At 35.7% G+C, this 13297-nt stretch overlaps 1 pseudogene; it reads left to right on the top strand.

The window, feature by feature from the left end:
* The first annotated feature begins 9995 nt into the window (after positions 1-9995).
* Positions 9996-12612, top strand: LOC140890126 (protein ADP-ribosyltransferase PARP3-like; annotated as a pseudogene).
* The last annotated feature ends 685 nt before the right edge of the window (positions 12613-13297 follow it).

Here is a 13297-nt window from a genome sequence, read left to right as displayed (position 1 = left end):
GGGATACCAAAACTGGACCAAGTTTCCAAAAACCTCAAAATAATAATAATAACATGAAATCTTCTTTAACAGAAACCCAAAAAAGGCCTAATCATTGCCGTTAATCCACGTTCCACGTGGCACTCGATGGCCTCACCCCATGCATGCATGCATGCATGCATGCAAATCAAATGCGTGACCCAATTTGAATTGTACAATAATAATTAATCATAGATATGTATTACTTACACACAAACATTTTTTGAGATTCTGAAATTCCTCAAAAGCAACGACATGCATCTGGGATGATGACAGTTTCCCAGTTTATATGCATATATATCACGCCCAAGAAGTAAAGAATATACTAGATGTCGAGACTCATCATTCGTTGTGTAAAGAAGAAAGTGAATGTAACATTTATATAATCACTTACGGTTTTTCCGTAAGAAATTCAAACCCAATTGCCATTGTGGTTCGATTATATTTTATTTTTTTTGGTTGCGATTTTATATGTAAAATCGTTTTTGCGGTTTTTGACGGTTTTAAGCGGTTGCGGTCGGTTCGCAATTTTTTTAAAATAATAAGTAAAACAAAAAAAATAAAATTATTCAAATTATTAGAACAAAGAATGAAAACTATAATAAACAAACTAAAATTAAATAAAATAATAATCAAACGACAAAATAAAGTTAATCAACTATAATATGTTTAGACATAACAAAACAACCCACAACCAATCGAGCATATGGTTTTTTCATTTTTGCTCATTGTTATAAAATAAGGTTGAAAATTTATATTTGTATAGAGAAATAGTAAATAGATTAACAAGAGAAAAGGAGGGGAAATTTTTTTTAAGAAGATTTGGGAAAAAAGTGAGTGGATGCGACATAGAAATCTATTGTGCATAATGTATATATACACAATGTGCTATAAATATAACTTTATCTAAATACAACTAGACACGGCGGTGCGGTGCGAGACGGTTTGGGCCAAAAATTATAACCGAACCGTGGCGGCGGGGCGGTTCCTTTTTTTTTTTTTTTAAATCGCGGTTATTTTAAAAAATGAGATACAGCGGTGCGGTGCGGACGGTTTTTGAAAAAAATTGATCACCCCTACATTTGATTCGTGATTTTTACGAAACGATAAATTTGAGTCATACGAGAAATACTGCAACGGCGTTAAATTTGAGTCATCTTTCGTACCAAACGAGAACACGCAATGCAGTGTATGATATGAATTGAAGATCGACCGGGTGCTAGTCAAATGTGGAGGAATTAACGAGACCGGTAAAGCTGGTAAAAGAGACAATGTACGTAACCTCTAATTGTCTCCTACTAGCAAGAAGGAGATGATATATATATATGTGAGTTCTAGTAGTACTCTTTCTGCCCAAAGAGAACTCTCTCCATGCACCTTTTCCTTCTTTCGATGATGACCAATCAATTATTTTCATGTTAATGTTTGACTAAATTATTTCATGCATTTTCATGCTAACTTATGCTCATTAGCATGCATACCAAAATTTAAAGAAACTATAACATTTTCCAGATTTGACTGCATGTCTTGCTATTTATAACTATAGTAAAATTAACTAGGGTGATGTTATATGCACACGGAGAATTACATATTGAGTTAAATACTATGCTTGAAATTACATGACTAGTTTTAATGTATTTTTTAAAGAGTTTTTTCAAATAAAGTGGAGAGATGATTTTGTAATTTTAAGTCATATAATGTATAATATAATGTGTAGCCCAAAATTATTCACACCCAAGAAATAAAGAATATACTAGATGTCGAGATTTGAATAATTTTGTAACCCAATCAAAGTTATTCATAGCCACTAAAATCTTCAAACAATGACCCAAAACATGTATCCACATGTATTCAATTAAACCCCAAAATTTTTTCACAATGTAAATGAGCAGTTAGGCACCCACAAATGAAATGAAATATTAACTCAATTCATTTCTTACTTCATCATAATGAGCTTGATTGTAATAATGGTTCTTGATTGATCCTTGATAAGCACAAATTATATCGTTTATTTGATACTTTATTTTGTCGTATTCGTGCTTATCTGACATTTTTATTCCGAATTTTGCGCCTAAATCATCATACTTTTACGTGTTTGTAGGTTTGACTAAAAGTTGAGAAGACTTAAATATTGAAGAAAAAAGTCAAACAATGCGATGCCACGTCGAAACTTGGCCGAAAAAACGAAAAAATCCTAAGAAGCCAAGAATAATGAGAGAAGAATAATACACAGACCCCGGGCTTGCTCTGGAAGGGGGTCCGTGCATTTAAGGAAGAAGAAGGATTCGGTTCAGGATAATACACGGACCCCGGATATTCTCTGGAAGGGGATCCGTGCATATTGTGTAAAATGAAGATTCAACCCAGAAAAATGTCCGGGACCCGTGCCATTTCTGGATCAACCTCTGTGCCCATTTAAATGAAGAAATCCGAGACAGAAGACCTCCGGAGGGGCACACGGACCCCGTATCCGGGGTCCGTGTGGTTACTGTTCACAACTTGAAAAAATATCCGGAGGTTGTCCAGGATCCGTGCCATTCGCGGATTTGGAAAAAAATTATATTGTCAGAATTTGAAAATTTTGAGACTCTGATTATTTTGGGCAATATTGAAGGTTTTTTGGAGAGAAATATAAATAAAATCAAGCCCAAATTGACAAGGACTTTTGTCTGCTGAACTTTTTCCAAATTTCAGAACTGACGGCTAGAGCTTAAAGAGAAGAAGAAGCGCACAACACAAGCAAGATTCGGCACTATTGCTGATAATTTTATATTTTTCTTTCTCTGTTTTATTTTGTCATGAATTCAAACATGAAACTTTTGTTTGATTTTATTATTATGGAGTAGCCTTCCTTTGACCGGGGCCACAATAGGGCCAGACTATTGATTTTTGTTTATGGAATGGAATGATTGATTTCTGATTTATGAAATATTTATTGATTGATATTTGTGCATAATTCTTGATTTTAATCTGGACAATTAATTGCATGTCTGTTATTCGATATGGATTTAAAAAAGAAAAGATTGAAATTAGTTTAAAAAATATTAATCAACACATGGTTAAACCGACTAGAAATAGTATTCGGTTTCAGTGTGCGATTTTAGGCGAAAGCTGAAATTTCATAACTCGTAAATGTGTTTTTGTTTAATTAAATTCAATTAGAAATAATTGGACTATGAAATGAAAATAGGATTGTTAATTCTAAAAATAGATTAATAATTATTTTAAAAAATATCGTCGTGAATATGAATGAGTTTTGCTTGATTAAATCCAATACGTGACAATCATCGATGTCTGGTACCTTTGTGTGTTCCTGGTCATTTTTTTGAAATTTGAATCCGTCGTAAATTTATTCTGCTCTTTTAATTTAATAAAAATTTCTGCTTTAGAATAATTTAGTTTAGTTTAATTAGTATTTAATTTATAAAAATCCCTTATTTTAATTAGCCTAGATTAATTTGAATAATCTATATCTTAGTATTTAAATATTAGTCTATGTGGGATCGACTTAGACTATGTCCAACTATATTATAACTTGACCTAGTTCAATTGCTAGAATTTTCCCAACCGAAATCGTCGGTCAAGTTTTTGGCGCCATTGTCGGGGACTATTTGTTTACTATTAGGATTGATTATTTATTTGAGACTAATTTTTTATTTTATTTTCTTTAATTTTTATTCAAGTGGTTGATTTGTGCTTTTTATTTTTGATTTCAGGAGTATATCTCATGTTACATGAGTCGTGCTCGAGATTCTGACGACCTCATACCGCTTGATTTGGAGATTGAAAGCACTCTTCGTCGTATACGTAGAGATCGAAGGAAGCATAACTTGGCTCTTAATTTTGAATCTGAAGAGGAGTTTGAAGATATGCTGAAAAAGAGAATAACCGTACTCTGATGGACATTCATCGACCATTAGTTGGAGGATACAGATCCAGCATTGTTCGCCCTGCAATTCAGGCGAACACTTTTGAACTCAAACCATCCATTATCCAGATGATTCAAATGCAAGTTAGATTTGGAGGGACACCTTCTGAGGATCCGAATGCTCATCTGGAGCAATTCTTGTCAATCTGTGACACCTTCAAATTCAATGGAGTGACTTCTGATGCTGTTCGACTAAGGCTATTTCCGTTTTCAATACAAGGAAAAGAGATAGAGTGGCTTCGAGATTTGCCAGAAGGATCAATTACTACTTGGGATGGTCTGGTTGAAGTCTTCATGCACAAGTATTTTCCACCAACTAAAGTTACACAACTGTGGAATGAAATCATGTCTTTTAGGCAGAAAGATGGAGAATCACTGAATGCCGCATGGATGAGATTTAAAAAGATGACGAGTGTGTGTCTTGTACATGATCTCTCCATAGGCCAACAAGTAGAAACTTTCTACTATGGAGTTGATTTATCTGTCCGTTCTATGCTTGATGCAGCTGCCAATGACAGCCTCTATAGAAAGACTCCTGCAGCAACACTCGAAATCATTTCAAATATGGCTGAAAGCAATATTGGTTGGCAAGACAACAGGAGAGAAAAGAAAGTTGGTTTTCTGGAAATGGATGCTCTAACAGCGATTACAGTGAAACTCGATGGACTGACTCATCAAGAATCTCAACTGCAAGCTAATAAATCGGCACCAATAAAACAAGTGAATCAAGCCTAGGGAAGCACTGAGGTAGTTAAAGGATCAGCGAGTGGCTTTCCATTCATGCCAGATTCATTTTTTGAAGGGCCGCCAGTTTTTGAAGGTGATTCAGTGAATTATGTGGGAAACCAAGGGCGACAACAATACAATCCATACAGTTTCTCATATAATCCGGGTTGGAGAAGTCACCCAAATTTTGGATGGAAGCAGGCTGAAAATTCCGTTGAGCCTCAATATTTTAATCCACCCCAGCAGCCTGCACAGCAAAGGCCTCCTCAGCAATGAGTTAGACCTCCCCAAGGTGCTGGACCTTCTATGCCGCCGGGTTTCAAGCCATCTGAGAATAAATCAAATCTGGAAGACATGATTACAAAGTACATATCAGGGAATGAGATGAGATGGCAGAATCACGATGCTATGATGCAAAGAGTGGAAACCCAATTAGGTCAGTTGGCAAATCAGTTCACTACACGGGCGCCAGGCTCACTTCCTAGTGACACAGAAAAGAATCCAAAGGGCGTCAATGCAGTCATAGTAGCTGAACACGTGAAAAAGGAGGATGATGAGGTCAAAAAATCTGAAAAGGAGAAAGAATCAGCCAAGCAGCAAGGCGAGAACTCGAGGGATAAAGGTAAGTCTTTAAACTCCGATACTGGTATTGATATCTATTCAATACCTTTTCCCCAAAGAGCAAAGCAACTACAACTTGATACTCAATTTTCAAAATTTCTGGAGATTTTTAAGAAGTTGCATATTAATATCATGTTTGCAAAAGCTTTGGCTCAAATGCCCTCCTATGCTAAATTTTTAAAAGAAATATTTTTTATCAAATAAGAGGTAATTGGTAGACTTTAAGACAGTGAATCTTTCGGAGGAATGTTCTGAAATTATAAAAAATAAATTACCTCTGAAACTTAAGGATCCTGGTAACTTCATTATTCCTTGCACCATAGGAAATTCATTTTTTAGCAAAGCTTTGTGTGATCTTGGTGCAAGCATTAATTTGATGTCATATTCTTGTTTTGAGAAGTTAGGAATTGGTGAGGTGAAACCAACTATAATTTCCCTACAGTTAGCAGATAGATCAATTAAATATCCTAGTAAAATGGTAGAGGATGTCTTGGTTAAGGTCGATAAATTTATTTTCCCAATGGACTTTGTTGTTTTGGATATGGAAGAGGATCGTGAGATCCCTATTATTTTGGGTAGACAATTTTTAGCCACTATGAAAGCTTTGATAGCTGTCCAAAAGGGTGAATTGGTGTTGAGGTTAAATGATGAGATGATAGTGTTTAATGTGTTTCATTCTATGAAATATCTGTCTAATGTTTCTAATTGTTTTAGAATTGATGCTACTGATGAGTTTGTTGAGTGTGATGTGCAAGAATTTATTTGTGAAGATCCCTTGGAGGTTTTCTTGACACATTCATCTCCAAAAGATTTGGATAAAGATGAAATTGAGGAATAGGTGCAGTATTTAGATGCTGGAAAGCCATTCTTAAGAACGGTAAATTCAAGGATTGGGGAGCTTGGACATGTTCCAAGAGCATTAAATCCATCAGTTGAAGAAGCCAATCCTTGAGATGAAACCTCTCCCTTCGCATCTAAAATATTTATGCTTGCTCGATAATGATAAACTACCTGTAATTGTTTCTTCTATTTTGACAGGAGATGAGGAACAAAAATTGACTCACGTGTTCAGGGATAATATCAAAGTCATTGGGTGGAGCATAGCGGATATAAAGGGGATCAGATCTTCCATGTGCATGCACAAAATTGTGATGGAAGATGATCACAAAACATCAACCCAACCTCAAAGGTGACTCAATCCTGCTATTCAAGAAGTGGTAAAGAAAGAGGTAATCAAGCTTTTGGATGCAAGTATTATCTATCCCATCTCTGATAGTAAGTGGGTGAGTCCTGTCCAGGTTGTTCCGAAAAAAGGTGGGATCACAGTTGTGAAAAATGAGAATAATGAATTAATTCCCACTAGAACTGTTACAGGTTGGCGTGTTTGCATAGACTATAAAAAACTAAATGATGCAACCCGTAAAGATCATTTTCCCCTACCCTTTATTGATCAAATGTTGAAAAGATTAGTTGGACATTCTTTTTATTGTTTCTTGGATGGCTATTCGGGTTATATGCAAATTTCCATTGATCCTGAGGATCAAGAGAAAACCACTTTTACATGTCCTTACGGGACTTTTGCATATAAACGAATGACATTCGGTCTTTGTAACGCACCGACTATTTTCCAACGCTGCATGATGGCAATTTTCCATGACATGATTGAGGATTTCATTGAAATTTTCATGGATGATTTTTCAGTTTTTGGCTCTTCCTTTGATGCTTGATTGCTGAATTTGTCTAAGATGTTAGGAAGATGTGAAGAGTCCAATTTAGTATTAAGCTGGGAAAAGTGTCATTTTATGGTGAGAGAGAGAATAGTTTTGGGACATAAATATCTGAAAATGGAATTGAGGTTGACAAAGCAAAAATGAGGTAATTGAGAAACTTCCTCCGCCATAAAATCTGAAAGGGGTGCGTAGTTTTTTAGAACTTGCTGGATTTTATAGGCGGTTCATTAAGGATTTTTCTAGCATCGCCAAGCCGATGACTAATTTGTTGATAAAAGATGTTCCGTTTGATTTTTCCGTTGAGTGTGTGCGGACCTTTCAGATTTTGAAAAAGAAATTAATCACTGCACCGATGATTGTAGCACCTGATTGGGAGTCACCTTTTGAGGTTATGTGTGACGCAAGTGATACAGCTTTAGGAGCAGTCTTGGGGCAAAAGCGCGACAGATGCATACATGTCATCTACTATTCTAGTATGACACTATCAGCTGCCCAACTGAATTACGCTACAACAAAAAAGGAACTGCTTGCTGTGGTTTTTGCCTTGGATAAATTCAAATCGTATTTGCTCGGGAGCAAAGTGATCAGACACACTGACCATTCGGCCCTAAAATATTTGATGAATAAAAAAGATGCAAAGCCCAGACTGATTCGTTGGATTCTTCTCTTGAAGGAATTTGATTTGGAGATCATTGATAGGAAGGACACAGAAAACAAGTGGCGGACCATATTTCACGCCTGGAGAATCCCATTCAGAGCAACAATATTATTCGTGGTGAATTTCCTGATAAACAGCTCTTTGAGATGACTAATTTACCATGATATGTTGATTTTGTCTATTCTCTCTCAAGTAAGTTTACTTATCACCAAAAGAAGAAATTCTTTTCTGACTTGAAATATTATTTGTGGGAAGATCCTTACTTGTTTAGAATATGCACAGATGGTATTATTAGGAGGCGTGTTCCAACGGAAGAGGTAAGTGAGATTTTATTTCATTGTCATAAGGGTCCAATTGGAGGTCACTTTGGTGCGACCAGAACTGCATCAAAAGTTCTTCAATCTTGCTTTTATTGACCCACTTTGTTTAAACATGCTCATGAATATGTGCTTAACTTTGATGAATGTCAGCGAAATGGTAATGCCAATAATAATATTTTGGTTTGTGAACTTTTTGATGTGTGGGGAATAAATTTCATGGGTCCGTTCCCAATTTCTTTTTGAAACAAATATATTCTAGTTGCTGTATACTATGTGTCTAAATGGTTAGAGGCAAGTGCTTGCAAAAATAATGATGCGAAGGTTGTCATTCAGTTTCTCAAGAAAAATATTTTTTCACGTTTTGGCATACCTAGAGCGATCATCAGTGATGAGGGTACTCATTTTTGTAACCATCAATTTGACGGTCTGTTAGCTATATATGGGGTTAGGCATAAGGTGACAACACCTTGCCATCCTCAGACCAGTGGCGAAGTCGAGGTTTCGAACAAAGAGATAAAACGCAAACTAGAGAAGACAATTGGTGCTTCAAGGAAAAAATGGTCCAGTAAACTCGACGATGCTCTGTGGGACTATCGCACAGCTTTAAAACCCCAGTTGGAATGTCTCCATTTCGTTTAGTTTATGGAAAATCATTGTTGGGGATCGGTTAACTCATGCCCGTAAATGCAGCGGAATTTAAAAATTTTATAGTAAACACCGAGCACTTGTGTAGCATTCAAAATCATAAAACATCCATAGGGTGTTTTAGAAGTTTTTACCTATCAATCTCAAAAGAGTGATTTATGGCTCCAACCAAGTTGTGAACAACTTAGCTCTTGAAATGATAGACACAATCTACAAGCTTTCAAGAGCACACCTTCTTCGAAATAGCTCCTCCTTCGAATTAGGTCCTCGACTAGACAATCTAGATCTACTCTAAATATGCACTAGAATATTTAGAGCATTTTTTCATTGAAATGTTTCTTGCCTTTTCTCCCAAAAATAAAAGACAAAAACTTGGAGAATTTTTCAAGGGAACCCACGGCCATGTATGTATATTGTGTGAGGATTATTGATAAATAATAATTCATGGTCAAAGATTAATTAGCAATTAAACCATGCATGAAAATATTCAAGACTTGCATGAAAAAATGCATCCAATCTTTCAACCCTTCAAATTCCCTCACACATATATTTTATATGTATATATATATATGTCAAACATATATAAATATATATACATGACTTTTGAACTTAATATTTAATTAAATATTAAACTTAAACCCATTTAAATTTAAATAATTAATTAAATCTAACTTGAACTCATTCAAGTCCACTAGTATATAAGTATTCAACACTATATCGATTTGAGCTCTACTAGACTCAATAGTGTTTAATTAATCAAACACTTGAATTAATTTAATTATTTGTGCACTACAAAGTCTACTAGTGTTAAATTAATTCAACTCTTAATAATAGTTTAGAAAATCACCATTTTCACAAACTAATTATTTTTCAAGTCAACTTTTAATTTTGGAACACATTCACAAATTAAAAGTTACTTTCCTTTTATTCTCCATTAGAAGTCATACTTCTAATTTATATTACTTATAAACTCCTTTATAAGTTGTTCAACACATTGAACTAATTTTAATCTCAACGGTTCATTGATCAACTCCTAAACTTGTGTGACCCTCAATGGTTCATTGATACAACTAGCAGTGGGTTCACATCTCCATTTTATTTGGGATCAACAAGTCCCTTATATGAGCATACCCTATATAGTTCCATTCTTATTGGTCAACTCCTTGATAATAAGAACGTCAGAAAACTCAATTCTAATAGTATCCAACCAGTCATGTTAAACGTCTAGAAGCATCGCTTACATGACTCACTAGGTATCAAATGATAGTGCCTGCAAGAACCAATCAATTATGGTTAACGTACAGTACAGTCCTTTCAACTCATATATTCCGATCGATTCGACAAATTCGATGGGGCAGATGCAGGTAGTACTACTGAGGACTGGGAGGTTAGGTGGTGACCAGAGCAGGATTGCAGGGTTGACCACAAGGTTATACTTTCCTGGTAGTTGTTTATTTAAGTTCCGCATGTATTCTTATTAAGATTATTTTATATTCACTACAACAAAAATGCACAAACACAACACTTAAAAGACAACGCTTTTAGTGAAAATGGTTGTTTTTTTTAAAAGACAACGCTTTTAGTGAAAAACGTTGTCGTTATATATATTTTATTCATCAAAGACAACGCTTTTTTAAAAACGCGTTGTCTATTAGCGTTTTTTTTAGGTCAAAGACAACGCTTTTAAAAGTGTTGTCTATGAGCGCTTTTTTTTCTATGTACAACAACACTTTTTAAAAAAATGTTGTAAAAAAAATATTATTTTTATTTAAAATAAAACTTAAAATAAATATTATTACACCTCCTTAACACACCAAAATCCCCAAACCCTTCTCGATCACCTTCTCCGATCCCTTTTGCCTTTTTCTCTCTTTCAAATCAAAATCTGCTTTCCTATGTCGATTTTTGCTGGTCTTGCTCGATTCATCAACGATTTTTCAAGTGAGCTCTGAGAAGCCCATCTTAAGATAAGAAAAATCATTCACGAGTCTCTCGTGCTCTCACGATTCCACCAAGACCCAACCCTAGCCACCCATTTCTTGTCGTCGATTCGCTGCCATGGGCATCGGAAATTTGTTATTGGAGCTAGAATTCGGTTAGAGCTCATCCTAAGCCTGTGCCCAAGGTGGCGCATATCATGAAAATTCTGTGTGGCCAGGAGATTTATAGGTGGGTAGTCCATGGATTAATTAAATTTACTTGTATTTTTTTCTAGGTTGTGGGTAGGCAAAATACTATGTTTTGTTTGTAGGTATGCTTTGATGGAGACAGGGCTAGATGTTCTGGATATACCGTTCGGTATGTTGACTGATCACCATTTGAAAAGATGTAAGTTATTTGCCCAGTCTTGATCTTTATTAAGTGTTTCTACTACACTCTCTCATGAATGGGAATAATGCAGGTGAAGATGCCCTATTGGAATTTGTGAAGAAGCTCAAGCGGAAGAAAGAAACAGGGATGAAGGGCGAAGCGATGTGGTCTGATTTTAGCCAAAGAATGTTTACTCTTATGCTTTCGACAAGACCGTTTATTTTCCGAGATTCTAATGATCTTGCTGATCACGTGAGTGTTCCAAAAACTCTGAAATACTGGAAATTAAACACCGTATCCAAATACTTTGAAATTATGTTGTGAGCGTTGCTATGGATTCATTGAATGCTAATTTTGAAAGAGAAGTGCAGGTTGTGTCTGCATTCGAGACTTTAAGAGATATAAACTCGGCTTCACGGATCATAGGAGATATTTTCGGTTTAACTCTTGATGACCCTCTGTTTGAAGTATATAAGAAATTGAGATGTTCCATATCTCCACTAGAGAAAGAAGCCCATGATTACAAGATGATAGCAAAATATCTGGAGAAAACTTATGAACCGGTCAAAGTCGGCAAAATTGTAAGACTGATTAGTCTCGTCCTTTTTCGTCTGTTTATCTTATAACATCGAGTCCAAATTGTTTGCATATTTGACACTGTTTCTTCTGACATTTCCCCTAGAGTTATGGAGTATCAATTGAGAATGTTTATTCTGTGGAATTTAGTGCTTGCCCCTCGCTCGAGGAAATCAAGAAGCTACCGAACAAAGTCCTCCTGTGGTGTGGTATGACCGGAACAGGAAACCTTCCTTGCGTATCCTTTTTCAAACTCCTCCCGGGTTTTTTAATCATTCATATATCAGGTACTCGAAGTTCTAATATGCTGCGTCACCTTCAGAAAGGATTCTTGCTAGCTCCATGCTCTCTACCCATCCCCGGTTACATGGCAAGATCGATTAATCATCTATCATGCTTGCACCTTTTGTTACATGCTTTTTTTTATTGTTTCGTCGAACATATGGTATGTTTTTCTTATGTACAGTTTGGCAAGGCTATAGTTTGTTCAGATGCTGCATCAGAAGCAGCCCGGTACAGAATTGACATCAACTCCAGAGGTATTGATTCGCAGCTCGTTCTTTTTGCCTTCGTCGTCATACTTTACTTTGCAAGTTGCAACTTCTCATGCGTTCATGTTAGGATTCGTCATCTCTTGAGAAGAAGAAACATGGAGTAGTAGGCCGTGGCCGGAAGAAAACCGATGAGTCGGAGCATTTCATGTGGAAAGATGACGTAAAAGTGCCATGCGGCTGACTGATCCCATCTGAGTCGTCTGAGCACAAGAATAGTCCTCTCGAGTACAATGAATATGCAATCTACGATCCCCAAAAGGTGCGAACAAACATATGCCATCATACTCTTTTTTCTCCATTGGATTGGAACGTCTCAAATCTCAATTTTTTGCCCATTTGACAGGTCACAATAAGGTTTCTGGTGGCTGTGAAGTTCGAAGAGAAAGATGTGGTGTACGATGTAGAACAAGAGTGATTAATATATTATGAAAGAATAATAATATGATATATATTTTGGGTCCTTTTAAAGTAGAAGTTTGTTGGTGAAAAGGGTGGGATTTTGGTGAACATACATGATTGGCTCATGTTTTTGCTGCTGAAGTGGCCGATCTCAGACAGGAAAATATATATATATTTTGCATGTAATATGTCAGAAGATTTATCATCTTTTTTGCCTCTATTCCGTGGACATCGATCTTATCTTTGTTATAGTGTAAATGTTTATATATAGTGTAACTAAACTGGTCACCCACATCCCCTTACAAATTACAAATCTCACATTTTCCTACCTAATAATTTGCATTCTATATTGTTTTAATTTTACAATTTACAATTCTTGATTGTATTGTAATATGCACCAGTGGTTCGTTAGTGGATTGAATCGCTTTCTATAAAATGTGCCCGTGCGCGTGTTCAACTTTAATTTAATTTAAATGTATGGTTTTTTTTAAAAAATTTGGTTAATGACAAATTGAGCGTTTTGATGAATCGATAGGCACAAATATGTTATTCCATTTCATTTGCATTTTTTTACTGTGTTATATTTAATATCATTAAATATTTCTCTTAAAAAGTCATCTTACTCTTGATGCTTGTTGTTTACTCACATATCACATGAGTTAATTCCAGCTTCGAGCTCGGGGTCATGGGCTGGGCAGAAAGCGTGACGCAGATGTCAGCACAAGAGGCATATAATCCTTGACTCTAATATTTAGCCAATTCTAGTGTGTTTATTCTGATTTTCCATTCTGAGATGAAATACTTTCCCGGGA

The sequence above is a fragment of the Henckelia pumila genome, chromosome 3 (assembly GCF_033568475.1).
Source record: "Henckelia pumila isolate YLH828 chromosome 3, ASM3356847v2, whole genome shotgun sequence".
Taxonomy (NCBI): domain Eukaryota; kingdom Viridiplantae; phylum Streptophyta; class Magnoliopsida; order Lamiales; family Gesneriaceae; genus Henckelia; species Henckelia pumila.
This window is presented reverse-complemented; position numbering and strand designations above follow the sequence as displayed.